The sequence below is a fragment of the Peromyscus californicus genome, unplaced genomic scaffold (assembly GCF_007827085.1).
Source record: "Peromyscus californicus insignis strain IS unplaced genomic scaffold, ASM782708v3 Scaffold_14__1_contigs__length_90479793_seg_2, whole genome shotgun sequence".
NCBI classification, from domain to species: Eukaryota; Metazoa; Chordata; class Mammalia; order Rodentia; family Cricetidae; genus Peromyscus; species Peromyscus californicus.
The window spans coordinates 52,035,729-52,050,310 of NW_026294436.1; the positions used below are offsets into that span (position 1 = coordinate 52,035,729).

Here is a 14,582-nt window from a genome sequence, read left to right on the forward strand (position 1 = left end):
TGATATGGCCAGTGTAAAGCAGTCTTTCAAGGTCTGTGGTACAAACTATTGAAGATGTCCCCAAAGTCTTTTGTGCAGACACATCCCTGTCTTTCAGTGGTGAGTGCTCAGCTTCTCTGGTACAAATGGACCATTTGTTTAAATCTCATGGCAACTCTGCCAGCTGTTTACTGCCGAGAAGGAGGAGAGAAGTCAGGAATGTTTATGAAGGAGTGGCTATAGTGTTAGAATGTGGACTCTAGGTGAGGAGGAAGGATGACAAGGTGAAGTGGTGGGGGTGGGCGGGGAACTGGTAGGGCCAGCAGGTTGTTGGTCTTAAGGAGGTAGAAGGTAATTCTTAAGGAAATTATCTGAGGGGGTTGAACTTTGTGCCTGGAGTTGGATTCTAGATGACCTTGCTATTCCCCAATATCTTGTTCTTGGTTTTGTCCCCAGCGTTTAGTGCAACGTTTGACACCAAGCCAGCAGCACCAGATGACGCATGAAAAAGGAGAATCGCCAGGCTCAGCGGAAGCTCAGATTCAGAAGGGGAGAGGCGTTTTGTCCCTGCTCACCGTCTATTTCATAAGCACACTGGAAACCTCCTTTCCTTCTCGCCCTTCCCTGTATTCTTACATTCTCCCCCCCCCCCACCCTGCTCTGCGTGTGTGTGTGTGTGTGTGTGCGCGCGCGTGCGTGCGTGTGCGTGCGTGTGCGTGTGTGTGTGTGTGTGTCTGCCTGCCTGTCTCTGTGTGTCTGTCTGTCTCTGTCTCTCTCTACGTCTCTGTCTCCCTCTCTTTCTGCTCATGCAACTCCCCATTTCCCCCGAACACTATCTCTCTCTCCTATTCTGCGTCCTATGATAAAACTTTTCTGACAAGTCTTAGCCAAAACAGAAGTCACCCTCTCTCGTAGCCACGGTGTACCAAGCGCACCACCGCTGTAGCTCATTCTTCATTTTGTTTTGATGACTGCTATTAGCTGTCTCTGCTCGACCACAAGCTGTATGGAGGGAGTTTTCCAGGGTGATTCAGCTTTGCAGATTCTGCGCTGTCTACCGCACAGCAGAAACTCCATAAACCTTTGTTGAATAAATACATGATCTGACTAAATGGAGTTCTACAAATGACAGGCGCTGCCTAATCAAAGGATAAACCAGCCCAGTTAAACTTAGGATGAAGGAAACAATAGAACTAATGAACAGTGAGCTTCTCTTGAATACATGGAATCAAAGTCAGTTCTTATATTTAGCAACAGAGGTGGGAACTGAAATTACTGTCTCAAAAAATCAGTCTATTAGGTTAGCATTTACATAATGGCAGAATCAAAGCAGCCCTGGCTCCATGCGCCTGTAGATTTTTTTTTTCCTAGAGCGGCTTTGAAATCTCCTGCCACAACTAACCTAGCAATGTTTGTTCAATATATGAAAATTAATGGCAGGCAATAATAGCAGCCAACATTTAGACATTTGTTAGTTGTTATTTTGTACACTAGTGACACACTTTATTCCCATAATGCTGTGGGGTTGTATGTAATACACATTTCTATAAACAAAACAAAAAACAAGCCACAAAAGGTGATATTATTTGTCTGAAGTTACATAACTAATAAACAGCCAAACTAAAACCTCGGTTCCAAATTACGTGAATCCAAATAATTGCATCCAAAAGGCTTTTGATTTTGATGTTTAAAGAGACCCCGTATTCATGTGGTACATAGGTATACATGAAGGCAAAACACCTATACACATGAAATAACAAAATAAAATACGTGGTTTTGGCCATCAGATGATCTTTTGTTGAAGTATTTTCTCTTGTTGCTTCTTAGGCAGATGGGCATTCCATCTTAGCACTGTTGACGTCATCTGTGACATCAGGAGAGTGGCCGCCATACAGACTGCAGTACCCAGGATCTCCGTAATAGTTCCAGAAAGGTCTCTGGCTAAAGTCTGGTGGCACCTGCTGGACAACATTGACAACCTCGTCCAAAGTGATATTTCCACTGTGTTTAGTGTTCTGCTTCTTTCTGCTTCTCAGTGGCTCCTTGAGGGCTTGATGAACAGGGCAGAGGCAGAAGGTATCACCTCATCTGGGTCTATCTGCTTTCATTGGTCAGTTTCAACGGTAATCCTCTGTCCTTTCCAGTCACTGTTTGCCTTTGCGAAGTCATCACCTACCTTTCTTGGAGGCAGACCCAGGGGACCCTATCTTGAGGGTCAAGGTCGATGTAGCGGTGACCTCATCTCTCACACACCTTCAGTACACCTAAGGCACACAGGTTGCAAGAGTGTCTTCACTCCCTCTCCATGTACACAGGTGGGAGCTGAGGCCCAGGGGAGACCTGCCATGGCCTTGAACCTACTCTGGAAGGGCACTCTGGCAAAGACTCCATCCACAGTCAGGACACAGAAGGTATGCATCTGCTTAGAACTCATTGGAGTCCATCATTGGGAACATGATAGAGAAGGCTGGTGTCAGATGAACCTGGACTCAGAATGACCAATGAAAGTTGCACATAGTCTCTGGGTCAAAAGACAATTTTTTTTTAAGGTTTAAAAACTTAAAAATAAAAAAAAAAATCTGTACTATCCCCTGGTCTTTCCTACTTCAGTTGATGGCAGTTCCTATCACCCAATTCCCAAGTCAAAGACATCAAAGTCAGTCTTAGCTCCCATTTCCACCTACTTCCTTTGGCTCTATATTCATAGCATGCAGAAACTGAACAGTAGCTCTGTGTCCACTGCCACCATCTTGGTATGAATCACTATCATAGTCCTTCGGTATTACTACAAAAAAAATGTTTTAATCAAGCCTTATCACTCCACCATCTAACATCAATGTAACAGCCTGGCTGCTACTACTAAAATGTCACTCATACCCTGTCGTGGCTCAACTCCACATCCTCTAAACAAATCTCATCTCTTTCAGAACAAATGCCAGCCCTTCTGTAGTCTGGTCACGCATTACTTTTGGTCATGCTCCCCTCACTCACGCCCAGCTAGCCCCCTTGGCCTCGGCCTCAGGTCCTTACAGTCTGTCCACTGACTCTTCTCTCTGCCTGTCACTCACTCCTTACTTACTTTTTCTCTTTTGCTCAGTTGTAACCTCCTCAGGGATACCTAGTGTCACGCTGCTAAAATTTGCAATATCTGTTCACTTTCCCATTCAAAACTCAAAAAAAAACCCAACTTATCTTTCCATTTTGTTTTCTTCACAGCACGCATAAACTTCTAATATACTATATAGACTCTAAGAGTTTCATTTTTTTACTATCTTCCTCATCAAAAAGCAAACTCTCATTTTTTTTTCTAGTTTACTAGTGTGGTCAGGGAATCTAGAAGTGCTGTCTGGAACACAGTAAGCTCCTAGTAAACAACTCTTGGATGAATGAATTTTGGACCAATCATTATATTTATTTGTCCTAAGAAGAAAATAACTTAGGATAAGACTGTCTGTAGTGGTGTCTTCTTATCAAGTGTCATAGGGTAAATGTTTCACAGTCACAGGACAAGCGATTGCTCCTGATTGCCCACCAGGTCAAGATCTGGTCACTGAAGACACCACATACTCTGGAAAGGGGTAACAGAGAAATCAAACTGGACCTGAGCTGGAAGCTCCATGCTTACTGGTATTGGAAGTGCGAGAAGGTGCTCTTGAGGTTGCTGAGGGAGAAAAGCCATCCATGACCTTACCCAGATGTGGATCTTGAGTGCTTCAATACCAACATTCCAGGTCAGACATGCCCACTGGTTCAATAGCGGCATGACCGTTCCCACTCCACAGGGAACGCAACATGCCTGGTACTGTGAACTTGGTCAAAAGCCTGTGGAAAGGGAGGGAAGACACGAGCTCCAAGGAAGAACCTATTACTGTTGGTTTGCTAGACTGACATGCAGTCAAGCTGACTTCTGCACATTCCTGTGTATACCCATTGACATGCAGTCAAGCTGACTTCTACACATTCCTGTGTATACCCATTGACATGCAGTCAAGCTGATTTCTGCATGTTCCTGTGTATACCCATTGACATGCAGTCAAGCTGACTTTTGCACATTCCTGTGTATACTCATTGACATGCAGTCAAGCTGACTTCTACACATTCTTGTGTATACCCATTGACATGCAGTCAAGCTGACTTCTGCATGTTCCTGTGTATACCCACTGACATCCTGTCAAGCTGACTTCTGCACGTTCCTGTGTATACCCACTGACATGCAGTCGAGCTGACTTCTACACATTCCTGTGTATACCCATTGACATGCAGTCGAGCTGACTTCTGCACATTCCTGTGTATACCCACTGACATGCAGTCGAGCTGACTTCTGCACATTCCTGTGTATACCCATTGACATGCAGTCGAGCTGACTTCTGCACGTTCCTGTGTATACCCACTGACATGCAGTCGAGCTGACTTCTGCACGTTCCTGTGTATACCCACTGACATGCAGTCGAGCTGACTTCTGCACGTTCCTGTGTATACCCATTGACATGCAGTCGAGCTGACTTCTGCACGTTCCTGTGTATACCCACTGACATGCAGTCGAGCTGACTTCTGCACATTACTGTGTATACCCATTGACATGCAGTCCAGCTGACTTCTGCACGTTCCTGTGTATACCCATAGATGAGTGCTGCTCCCAGCCTTGCTCAGGGTGTGTACAGTAGGTGACAGTTCAAGGAGGGACCTAAAGTCTCTTGAGTGCTGAGAACAAGTGTCTGTTGGGGTCTCAGCCCTAAACAGGACATCTGCATCACCCCTTCAAGGCTTAGGAAACATCACAGAAGAGGTGAGACAATTGTCAGAGTGAGAAGATGAAGAGAAGTCCTATAAAATTCTGTCCTCTGGACATGATGTGACCCTTGCAGTCAAGAGCACATGTAAGCTGTGATCACACACACACACACACACACACACACACACACACACACACACACACACAGAGAGAGAGAGAGAGAGAGAGAGAGAGAGAGAGAGAGAGAGAGAGAGAGAAAGAGAGAGAGAGAGCAGGAGACAGAGACAGAGACAGAGACAGAGAGATGTAGGGACACAGAGAGATGGAAGTAGGAGGGAAACTAGTTGGAAAGAAAGGGTCAACAGCTTAGGAGGGGGATAAGAGATGGCAATGGGGGATATGAAGATAATCACGATAGGTTGAATACATGTGTGAAACTGCCAAAACAATCTTAAGCATTAGAAAAACTTAAATAAAGAAGACTTTCCCTAGTCTCAGGACCTTATTCACATCTAGGCCAACTACATTCCATAAAACAACATCATCCATCAGATTAAGTTAATGCCCATTTGAATTTGAATTTCACTTTGGTTAATTTATAATTTATTTTATTTGTGTTTTTATAATTTTATAGGAATTGATGACCACAATGGGTTTTTTTTCATATGATTTCATCTTATTAATCAATTCAGTTTAAACAAACACACAAATAACTTCAGTGAGTCCTAAGGATCCACAGGAAATTTTCTTCCGTTGTAGAAGACTAAGTGTTAGTTTAGAAACAGGGCATATCTTGACTATTTAGGGCTGCAGGTATGAGAATGTCCTTAACCTCTCACCTGCACAGATGTGAGGCAAATTGGACTCATTGGTAATTCTGTCTTCTAGGTCAGCCAACCTCATTACCAGCCTCATCTCCTGCAGCTCAATGATTTGTATCATTAGTCCCCAAACATAATTAAGTGCTCACCCTATACCCAGCCATGACCTAAGTGTTGGGCATTCAAACAGGAATATCTCCAAGTGTCTGCTGTCCATGTAATCCTTAACATGAATGCATTCTGTAGTCCACAAAGTGGACTACTGGTGAACACTTGCCCTCTGTGCCAAGAATAGCCTATGAGGATGCTGAGACTCTGAGGGACTGACTTGCTCAAGGTCATGTGTCTATAATGTCAATAACCAGAAGTCCTAATTTTTAGGTCTTTGCTCTTTAAATGGTAGCTCTTGCCTTCTCCAACCACAGCATGTTTGGCTCCATTCTGAAACTCACACTGACCTCCCTACCGTCTGCCAGTATTCCTGATTCCTTCCTACTTCTGAGTGGGAGGATCATAAAACAAGAGCAGTGTTCTTGTACGTGGAGAGCTACATCCTTTCCCGTTTAGGTGTGCGTACATAGGATCAAACATGAAGTCTATAGCACAGTACGCAGCCAGGGCCACTGCTAATGTGATCTCAAGTCCAGAGGGCTCTGTGTTCACAGATCAGGCAAATACAGACATGCTAATATGATCAGGAAGGGTGACTATTATGTCTGTTCAGCTTTTAATAGAATCACCTGGCAGATGGGACCAAGAGTGCATTCTTGCTGTACTATTGAATCCACAGGACACGCTATGTTAAAAATGCCATCTGGCCATCTGGTCACATAGAGTCACACAGCACCCTCAGGGCATCCCACCAGATAGGATTCTTCCTAGTTTTGGCTAGTGCAAACCCTGGACCACAGGAAACACTTGTACAAACCAGGAAACCTTACTGTACTTGAACTTAATGTTGCGTTCTACAGTCTAAAGCAGGTAGCTGAGACCTTCTCCTGTTTCTACAGTGCAGACTGTTCAAAATGTCTATGTGGATTGTTCACCCCTTTGCTGTGTCTGTACATCTGTTTTTTTAAAAAAGCTAAAAATCAACACTTCATGTGCATCAGCTTTGAATGGATTTTTTCCCCTAAATAAGGCTTTGTATTAAAATAGTGCTTCTCTTCAGAGCTTTCAAGGGCAAGTTGTTATCTTCATCTTCATTTGCTAGATGAGAAAATGAATGAGGAAGGAAGTGAGAGCTTTGCTGATAAGGCTCTAAATTAGGAGCAGATTTTCCCAAGAATGACGGTCCGGGCAAAGCACTTCCATCAGAAGTCTAACCCTGAGGACAGAGACCACAGGGGATGGACTAATGGAATAAGATCCAATATCTGAGAAGTGTTGGCCCACGCAGAGGAAAGGCCTGATTAAAAAGAATATCATCACATTCACCATCTGTTATAGTTAGATATGGTTTTGGTGTGTCCCCCACAGGTTCGAATGTTGGAAGTTGGGTCCTCACTGGAAGAAGAGGATGCGGTGGGAACTAGGGAGGTCATCAGATTATTAGGGAAGCTGCCCTAAAAAAGGATTAACATAGTTCTCATGGGGCCCCCAACTAATTCCTAAGAGAATTATTATTGAAATAGAGATACTGACTCCTCCCTGGGTCCTGGCTAAATATCTCACTATGTGATGATTCTATCTACCTGCACTTTTACCATTGCGAGGCTGATTACCATGATATCCCCAGCAAAGCTAAGCCAATGTAATCATCATACCCTTGGACCTCCAAATCTACAAGCTAAAGAGATCTTATTTCTCTAGAAATAAGTGTCAGAAATTTTGTAACAGCAGCATAAAACAGACTAATAACACTATTTCATTTTGTTTGACCTCATAATTATCTGCATTATAAAGTGGACCAGGTATGATTAAATCCTGTATTCTTTATATCTTACTTAGACAGAAAATATTGAAAGGTCAGTGATGCAGTCAATTTTGCATCACACAAGCAAGAACAAAGCTCCTAGCTACAACATCAAGGCCCTTGGTATGTGGAGCTGGTTTAGAATCTGGACTCCATCACTTACCACCCACATCACTGGTTCAGGAGCTTCCTCAACAGCAAATGATAATAATAATAATAATAATAATAATAATAATAATAATACTCCCTTTGGAATCTGGGTGAAAACTGAGGATAATTTATGTGAAAGATCTAGTCTAGTGCCTGCCTTAGAATAGAGAACTAGTAAATAATTGCTATAATTTGTATTTTATAGTAAATTCCATGCAAATGCAATCTTACTGTCTATTTTCAAACAAGGAAGAGATGGAATATATAGAGACTTTTAAATGAATTTCAAAAGAATTCCCAAGCCACATCCACCTCATACCATAGGGGAGGGTAGAAGCAAGGCAAAAGTGGATGGGGGGGTGGCATGCAGGCACAGACAGCCAGTGGGACATCCCCAGCCTTTCCTGTTGGCACTTTCTCCAACAGACATCTATCCGCCATGCAATCCTTGCTGTAGCATGGAGCCTTTCTTTGTCTACATTGTATCTGAGCTATTATCACACCTTGCTTGGCCGCTCAACAAGTTACCCCCTTTTCCTGTCTCCTCATCTACAAGCTGATATCCCAGTGTGCTGACAAAATTGGTGATTTCTCCAGCTCTATCCTGCTGGGAACAGGTGCTGGAGTCACTGAACCTTCAGCAAGAGCTGCAGTACTGTTAAGGCCATGAGATTCGAAGAGAGGCTATGTCTGGCCTTGATGCACTCACGTTGCAGATGGCAGACAGATGAGCAAATCATTATTCACGGGTAACCGCTTACCATAGATGATTGGAACTGATAACCTTTGTGAAAGGGACTATTTGGAGCCACTTTGGTGCTGTGAATGGCTTCAGATCCCATCCTGTAAATTGTATAAATGACATCTGATTTGATCCTGGTGACAATGACCCTGGAATTATTATTTCCTATTTTATAGTTGAGGACATTTCAGCTTGGGGAGGCTAAGTGGCTAGTCCAAATTTGGACAGTTCGTTATCAACAGAACAGTCTTCTGCCCGAATCTACCCATCTCTCTATAAAGCTATTCCCAGAAAGATTTTTTTAAAAACCCACAGAAGGAAAAGATAGACATTGCTAAGTTCAGGAAAATGAACACTTACATATCTTAATAACGAACTCAAGGGCTCCCTTGCACGTTTCCACTCACGTGTTTTGTTCGGACTCTGGAGTCAGATGCTTGGGAACAGGTCTCAGCAATACATTAATCCTCTTTGTGCCTCAGTATCCTCATCTGAGAAATGGGACTAACAGTAGCAGCTCCTTCTCAGGGTTACTGTAAAGGTTTGAGATTTTTCCTCTTGCAAAGAACTTAGCACAATATCTGATAGGTGGTAAATGCTCAGTAAATGGAATGTGCAATACTGAAACAATTGTAATTACTTTCCATAGAAGTCCTTCCAACACGGCCTTAATCACACCATGTACTTTTTGTCTTCACACTTTTTTTTTTTTTAGAAAATGGTGGCACTCATGCCTTTAATCCTAGCATTCCAGAAGCAGAGATCTACCTGGATCTCTGTGTGTTCAAGGATACAGCCAAGCATGGTGACTCATGCCTTTAATCCCAGAAAGTGAGCCTTTAATCCCAGAGAGTGATGGCAGAAAGCAGAAAGGTATATAAGGCGTGAAGACCAGAAACTAGAAGCTTTTAGCTGGTTAAGTTTTCAGGCTTTGGAGCAGCAATTCAGCTGAGATTCATTCTGGATGAGGACTCTGAGTGTTCCAGTCTGAGGAAACAGGATCTTTTGATCTGTGTTCCTTCCAATTGAACTGTCCTCTACATCGTCTTACAGTCTTGTTTTGTTTATCTCAACAGTTCTTGTCATAAATCACATCATCCTACACACAGTAAGAACTCTATAACTCTTGACAATACTACTATATGATAATCTAGAGTTTATCCAAGATTCAATTAACCACACGAAAACAGAATTTTTTACAGCATGTTTTCTGGTTGATTGAAAGATGCTAAAGTACATTATGAATCATAGAAAACTTATGTCATATATAGTAAAAATATGGCATATCTTATACATTGTCTCTTTAAACATTAGTCATCAATTTACACAATGCATCACTCTCATCCTCCATCTCTTCTACTAAAGAGAAAGTTAACTAGGAAGCTTGAACTTATAGTCAGAAAGATAACATCCACATTCAAATCTGAGGCTTTCTGCAAGCTTAGCTGCTGGCAGCTTTCATTCTTTCAGATTTCTCCACATTTATCATCAGCATGGCTCAAACTGTTTCAGGTCATAACCGTTCAAGGCCAGGAACAACAGCTTATAACATCACCCACCTCAAACACTGAGTCATCAGAAATACAAAGCAGGGCTTCTGTGAAAGAGCTGTTAACAACCTAGCAGACAGTAGGCCCAGGATTTGAGCATCAGCATGGAAGAGGAGGAGGACAAAGAGGAGGATGAAGAGGAGGAGGGGGAGGAAGAGGAAGAGGGGCAAGAAGAAGAGGAGGAGCAAGAGGAGGAGGAAGAGGAGGAGGAGGCAGCATCTGGCTGGATTCTGCGCTTCACACACCCTTTCCATAACAGGTAAAGCCTAACCATGGCTCCTCTGTCTGAAAGGCTCCAATGAGAAGAAACCATGTCCTTCTTGGCATCAACCTCTGTCTGCTGAGAAGTTTCTGGTACAACTGAATATAATTCAGTCACAAAAGGAAGGATGAAGTCCTGCCATTTGTGGCAACATGGATGAATGTGAAGACCATGTTAAGTGAAATAAGCTAGGCACAGAACAACTAATTCCACATAACCTCACTGAGATGTGGAATCTAGAAATGCTGACAGCATCCACTGAGGGTGAGAGTATAGGGGTAGTTAGAGAACTTGGGAAGGGCTCAAGGGAGGAACGAGTTCTTCTGTTCTGTAAGTTGTCAACTTCAAACTGACTACAGAAAGTGGATTTTTTAAATGTTCTCACCAAAAGAAATGTTAAATATTTAAGATGTAGATATGATGGTTATCCTGATTTGATCACTGCACAATGTGTATATTCATGTAAACAAAACTTTGAACTTAGCAAATATGAACAATTTTAATGCTGATGAAATGTCAAACAAATTAACTAAAAATGAACGTGAAAATTGGTTATCAGCGGCCACACTGCCATTGGCTGGGTCATCTTCCACCCCAAGACAGTAATGTCCTATGAAATCAACCCCACAGTCCTCTAGAACTCTGAGAACCTGTAACTGGTTCGTGCTGCTGCCCACTAGGAAAGACTGACTTGCTTCATCAGCTTGGTCTCAAATCCTTTAAGGAACCTCTGAAACGACAGGTGGCAGAGAATGTGACTCCAGCATGCCAAAGAAATAAATAAGAAAGCAAGATATGTCCCTTACGTTAGCAAGCAGAGAGAACCACAAGTCCAACATTTTAGGGTAAATTTTCTCCTTTTAACAAAAAGACTTTCTTCTTGTGTCTGGTCATTTAATATTTCAGATAATTGAGCATTGGTCAATCCAGTCCTAAGTAACAACAAAACTACAATACAAAATTCATGACAAGTTTTTTTAACCACTACTTTGATAACATGTATACTCATGTTATTTTAAGGAAAGGGATAGCTGATAGCGAGAACTCACGAAGTAGCGGGTGCCCCTGGAGACACCTTACACGTAGGGATATGACTTCCACAATAGTAGCAAGTATTCATCATTATTATTCTCATTTCAGACACGTGAAACCTGAAGCACCAGGAATTTAATGTGCCCAAGATCACAAGATCATTAAAAATGGCATAGGTGAGATTTGAACTTGAGCAGTCTGGCTCCAGGGTCCCTGGCAGTTTCCTCCTTACACCCCACCTTTATATAGTGAATCAACAAGTAAAGTTGGTGCTTTGAAAGGGCAGTGAAGTATCAAGTATTGACCAGGTGTCTGGGTCAGTGGTTACCTGGACAACTGATCCAGCCACATCCTTTCTCTAACCGCACAGAACGTTTGGATGCTAAGGTGGAGTGAGTTGTTCCCACCACCTCCTTGACCCCATCCTAGGATTGTGGAGAAGGAAAGATGGCAATAGCCAAGTCAGTCACAGGCCCTTAAATGACAGATAATCACATATCTGACAGGATGCCTCCACCTGGCCAAGCAAAGAGTAATCATCCTGAAAGAAGCCCAGGGCAGCTGTAAGACACAGAAGGAGGAAACAGGTAGATGGCTGCCCAAAGTTCCCAAGGAACCTCAAAGACTGTTCCCCTGGAGAGAGGGACAGAAGGTGTTTCAGAAAGGTCATTCATCTCGAAATAGCTACACTGTTCTTCCCCCACCTCTGTTGTGAAAGGAAACCTCTGAAATGCAGGATAAGGCTGACACTGAATCTTGAATCTGCAGGCAGCGTGGTACCTGCATTTCTCTAAAATGTGCATCTCTCCCCTGCACTTGTTGCGGATCAAGGGATCAAGCACCACTCTAAGCTGTAAGCTATGGTGGAGGGGAAGAGAAATCTATTTGAGGAATGCTTGTGTTCTCATGGAGAAGTCTGCGGCACAAGGAATGCAAGGAGAGAATGAACTGGAACAGAAATGGGAAACGTGGGGTATGTTTCTGAGAGATACTAATGCGAAAGTGTGAAGAGAACGGCTTTTAAAAAAGATATCTGGTTCCCTCGGCTTAAGTCAGTAAGTCAACCGTGTCCTGTTCAGTTTGAGAGTAGGTTCTGGACCCAGGAAGACACTGGGACTCACAGAGGAGCCACTGAGAAGCCTCCAATCTTTTCTGAGCAGAGAGGAGTGCTGCCAATGTAACTAAACCCACGGAAGATGCATTTTGCTTTTGCTTCAAGGACACACGTCTCTCTGGCTGCTGTAAGAGGGAATGGCAGCTACTGTGGTATGTTCCTTGTCTTCATTTCTGCTCTAAGGAATGGTGTGTTGAAGGGAATGCTGCTGGAGCTCCTTCCCCTATGAGACCGCCCCCAGGGCTGACCCCAGCACACAGTAGGCTTGCAGGAAGTACTGGTCTACATTCTAATCTGCAGGGCCATGACATTTATCTCCTTCCTTCCTGTACCAGAGTTATCCCCATGGGATATCTCTCAGAAGTCACAGCAGCTAGAAACTGGGCCCAAGGGACAAAGGAAGACGAGGGTCACGTACTGCCACCCCCAGAAGAGAAAAGGGAAGCCATACAACACCAGACAGCTCTGTACTTCCTGAGGACGAGGAACTGTCTGCAGCTTCCTGTTGAACAAAGACATCCCCAGAGAGTCTAGCTCTAGATGGAACTCGCCGAGCTGAAAGGCATTCCGAATGTTTGGGGGTAGTCACCGTGTTCCAGGCACCTTGACTTGTGCTTAGTGCGAGTCTATTACAAAAGCACCTAAGTAAATCACCGTGTTAAACATGGTGTGTGATTACAAGTGACACCTAGCTAATAGAGCGATGCACACCAGCTCCACAGGGCAGAAAGCTTGCTGCTACTTAGCTGTGTTGTTACTGCTGCAGGGTGGATTTTCTGGGTAAAGGGAATGTATTTCCACTGACAATCCCAGGAGACTGTTAAGAGGTTACCTACCACTGTTGTTACAACATGCTGGTGAGTGTGCCCAGGTGATGGCCGTCCCTTTGCAAACACTTGGCGATTCCTTTACTCCAGTTGAGGGAATCTAAATGTTTATTCCATTTGAGGGGATCACAAGGTTGGGTCTGGAGAGAGGAGAACTGAAGATGGTTTGTTTGGGGTTGGGGCTGTTCCTGACTTTTCATCTATTAGTAGTCACTGAGTACCTATGACACAGAGATAAGTTTCTTCTTGTAACACAGGGTCTCATTGCCTTTAGGGAGAAGATGCAGAGGCATATAAAAATGGCAATAAGTTTTAAAACTCACCTTTGTGCAAGGCTCCCTGTGCTATTTTCAGTGGATATTTATAGCAAGTCTAAGCAGGTAGAAGAGTATGATTGTGTCTGAACCCAGTGGCCCAGCCCCCGGGAACACACCTATCCTGAACACCAGGTACGCTATCACTAGCTCCAGCAAGAGAGCTGTGAGGGGCCTCCAAAGCAAGGAGTGAGAAAAGAGGCCCACCTGGAGCTCACGAATTGGGATTAGCCCTAGATAGGCTGGGTAGGAATGCCTGTGGGCTTGCTGGAAGAATCTCACACATTGCGGTCACTGTGAGATCCAGTCTATGTGCAGTCTCATCTCAGAAATCAGGAGTCTGGGCTGGCTGGCACCAAAGAGTCAAGGTTTAGCTTGTGAACATTCTGGTTTTGATCTGATGCAGATTATGCCACCAAATTACAGTCCGGTCGGTTCATTGTGAAAGCCTCTAATCTCCCTTTCAGTTCTCAGGCCCCGCTTTCCAGTCCAACTGCCAATGGAATTCCTTGTTATCTTTATCAATTACTGTCATTTCTGTCTTATAAGTGGAGAAACTCAGAAGCAGGGATAGCTGTTATCTATAGCATCCCCACGAAACCCAGGACTACCGACGTCAAGTGGGATAAATACATTAGTTCTCTTGACCTGGACAATCTACTCACAGCAGCCTCTCTTTTGCTTTGTATTTCTTTGCTTGACTTTCCATCTCCCGTACTGTACGAGTGACAACCAGGGCTTATAAACTTGTGTAGTCTAGTAAATGGCAGTGTGGTTTTCAGGAGTGGCCTGCCCAGCCTTCTACCCTGAATCTATCCTCCTTGTTTCAGATTACCAACATGTCTTGATCTTGGTAACTTCTTAACTTTGAAATGAGAATAGTATTAGTATCTCTCCCGTAAAAACATTGGGAGAATAAAGTAAGTGCCTAAAATGGTTCAGGGGAGTTTCTGCTATAATACAAAGTGCCAGGTAATGAAGTTAGCAAGACCATTCTCTCCCGTCTCTGCAGGACTCAATATAGTATTCTGCAAACTGAAAGCTGTGGTGGAGAGGAGCCTCCTAAATTTTTAATTTGCATACAAATCATCTGGAGATCTTGTTAAAATGCAGATTCTAATCTGGCAGGCCTGAGATGCTGCAG

The 14,582-nt window shown here is 43.5% G+C and overlaps 1 long non-coding RNA gene across 1 annotated transcript in view; it reads right to left on the minus strand.

Annotated features, from left to right (window-relative positions):
* Positions 1-1,306: 1,306 nt before the first annotated feature.
* LOC128109928 (uncharacterized) overlaps positions 1,307-14,582 on the minus strand; it is a 175,436-nt gene continuing 162,160 nt past the window's right edge. Inside the window, exon 12 of the long non-coding RNA XR_008217961.1 lies at positions 1,307-3,801. This is a non-coding gene — a long non-coding RNA (uncharacterized LOC128109928). The remainder of the gene's footprint in view (positions 3,802-14,582) is intronic.